This window comes from Mirounga leonina, unplaced genomic scaffold (genome assembly GCF_011800145.1).
Source record: "Mirounga leonina isolate KUSES-001 unplaced genomic scaffold, KU_Mleo_1.0 Mir_128, whole genome shotgun sequence".
NCBI classification, from domain to species: domain Eukaryota; kingdom Metazoa; phylum Chordata; class Mammalia; order Carnivora; family Phocidae; genus Mirounga; species Mirounga leonina.
This window is the reverse complement of record NW_023270320.1, coordinates 40,131,476-40,134,728: the sequence shown is the minus strand read 5'-3', so window position 1 is coordinate 40,134,728 and position 3,253 is coordinate 40,131,476.

Here is a 3,253-nt window from a genome sequence, read left to right as displayed (position 1 = left end):
CCCTGCCCTGGTTCAGCCGACAGACACTCGGCAGAAGCCCTGATACTCCAAGAGACTTGAGACCAGTCTCAGCTTTTTATGTCTGTGGCTCAGAGACGTTACTCAAACCTTCCGAGGTCACACCACCAGTGGGAGTAAAGGGACCCAAGTTCCGAGCCCTCTGAAAATCTCGGACGTGAGCCACAGGCGCCATGGTTTGTGGTTCAAAATATGCTTCTCAGAAAAAAGAGGTGGACACAATGAATGCATTTTTCTTGGACAAATGTTTTCTGTCTAAAATGCTTTCATTTTGCCATCCTTATTGGAAGAAAATATTATCCATGCCCCTTGTTAAAGAATGCAGACATGGATTTTATTCGGGAAACTACCACCGAAGTGAGGTGCCCCTGCAGTGGGCTTTGCAGGGGGGGGAGGGCGGCGAGCGGGTGTGTGTCCCGGTGCTGGTGGATGGGCAACATCAAGGCTGGGCCTTTCTTGCTGGACCAGCCCAACAGCATTCTTGCTGAAGCAGGCCAGGGTGACAGCATCCCGGCTGGGCGATGCTGAGCTGGCCTGACCATGCAAGGCAGAGCCCTAGGTCCGAGCCTCGGGGGTTAAAGGAGCCTCAGGAGAGCCCATCCAGGAGCATCTTCATGGCAGCTGGGCTGAGCACCTAATCACTGCCAGATGCCCAGAGATTCCTGAGTTTGTTTGTGATCCGTTGTCTGCAGATCACGAACTGGGGTCCGACGCTTTAAAATACTGTTTGGAATATGTCTCCTGCAGAGCTAACTGCGCTCTCTGGTGAAAAGCACTTGGATCCAAAGCAGGAAACTTCTCCCCACTCTCCCTGTGAGACCTCGGCCATCCCACCTGCTTCTGACAAATAGGCAGAAGGGGAGAGATCTCAGCAGCCCTCTGCTAATGTCGTTTAAAAATCTGCCTTTTCCTTAATCAAGCATGTATTGCCTAAATGATCCAAAAGGAAAGGGAACATTAAAACTGTCCATCCCACCTCCTCTAAAGAAGCCATTTCGATTGCCTTCAAATACCTCATGGCCTCCTATTTCAAAACTCAGCTTTCTTGTTTTGCCGAGGGTAGTTAGACAAGTTACTTGGCCTTTACCCACACTGAGCCTTGGTTTTCTTACCTAGGAAATATGCAGGTCCGCCTACGAGCATCTGAGAATGTGCCAGACCCACGGGAAGCCGGAACGAACCATTTCCAGAAAGCACTTGCCAGGGCGCCTCAACAGTACATCTGTTGTTGTGTCCGTAGGAGGGAGGAGGCGAGGGACCCGGCTGGGCTTAAAAGAGGCCCCCCCGCGGCAGGAGAGTCCCATGGGTCCTGCGTGTGCAGAAATCAGGCTGCATTTCGCTCAGTTTCGTTAAGTCTCTCAGTTCTACCTGGTTATTTATTACCAGTTATACCTGCATCTGTTTTTTTTTTTTTAAGATTTTATTTATTTGTTTGTTTGTCAGAGAGAGAGAGAGTGCACAAGCAGGGGGAGAAGCAGCAGAGGGAGAAGCAGGCTCCCCGTCGTCAAGCTGAGAGCCCAATGCGGGGCTCAATCCCAGGACCCTGAGATCATGACCTGAGCTGAAAGCAGACGCTCAACTGACTGAGCCACCCGGGCGCCTCGCGTCTGTTTTTTAAATGGCTGACTCACCACTATGCTTTAAAGACAGCAGAGCAGAAAGGCACCATCCTTGTTCCAGACACTTCCCTGAATGCTGGGGATAATAGAGGGGACAGGACCAAGTCCCCTGTCATGCAGGTCACATTTTGGTCAGAAGACACAGGAAATAACAAAGAAATAAGATAAGCATATAAAAATACAAAATGTCCAGCAGGGTTAAGTCAGTAAAGAAAGAAAAGGCTTCAGTCGGGGGTTTTCAGGGGCAAGGGCTCTGCTGTGTGCTGACAAGGGAGCACCTGCACCCCGATGGGTCAGCGCCCCCAGGGAGACCCCAGAGCACCCACCAGCTGCTGCACATTTCCCAGTGGAGGTCACGGCTCGGAGGTTCAGAGGGTGCACACCAACTTCTCAAAGCTGGTAGTTCTGGAGCCCAGGTCTGCCTGACTGCAGAGTCCGGTGTTTTATGCAAGGCAAGGCTGCTCCTGGTTCTCCAAAGCCTGGCCATCTATGCTCAAAAACAAAACCCTCAATTCGAAGCCCCCGACTCCCATCTTCTGGGGGCTGGTCCTTGAACAGCAAACTGTGGGAGAAACTGGGGCCACAGGCAAGGCCAGCAAACTTTGCCTTTCCCCTGAAGTCTTCCATTCGAGAGGCTTCCTTACCTGGAAGGTGGACGCAAGGACACCTAAGATTTTACACCCAGTTCACAGTTCAGAGAGCTGTTTCCACTCCTCATCTCACAATTACTTTGTATTATTAAGTAGCAGGCACCGAATGCTAATTTAATGCATGCTGCTGATCCTGTCCTCACATCTCACTCTCTGGGCCGTATTCTGGGGGGACACCGTCCTATTTTCCGTGTCACAGATGCAGATTCTGCGGGCCAGGAGACGAGAGGTGACCTAGGAGACCGGCCACCCTGAAGGGCTTTGGAAACCATGATCCAGTATAAACAACTTAACCTCTTTTTCCGGGGTCCTGGGGAGATTACACCACCTGCTCCAGAGGGAAGAGAACTCCCCAGGGGACGAAGTTAACGCTGTCTCTCCCAGCTTTGCGTTTTCAGGGAGTTTGTTCCCGAAGTCACACGCAGTGGAGGACTGACAGCCAGGACCTGAGTGGGGCAGGTTTTACTGACTTCGCGGAGGAGACCAGGGTCGAGACAAGTTCCATCACCTGCCAGCACCACAGGTGGTTTGGGAAGCGAAACCCTATGTGAGCGCGCCCCATTTCCAAGCCCCTGTGGCCTCGGGCGGCCTCAACCTAGTTTTACAGGTTCACATTGCTGAGTCACCGCTGTCACGGGGTGCGGCTGGGGCAGCCGCCTCCAGCTGCACCCCCCGTCCCAGGCTGCATGCACTCCTGGGCTCCCAGCGTCTCAGCGGGGGCCCCGGGGTCTGTTCAGACGCCCCCCTCCTGGAACAGCCGCAGTTCCCCCCGAGTCAGCGGAACGAGGGCGTCCGGCATCCGCGCACTTCGGGGAGGGCCGGGCGGCGGGGCAGCGGCCGCACGTCCCGTCCGCGAACTTCCCCCCGCGCCCGGTCCGCGCGCCCCCCTCCAGCGCCCGTGGTTCCGTCCGGGCCGCGCGCCCCCCTCTAGCGCCCGTGGTTCCGTCCGGTCCGCAACCTCCCCCC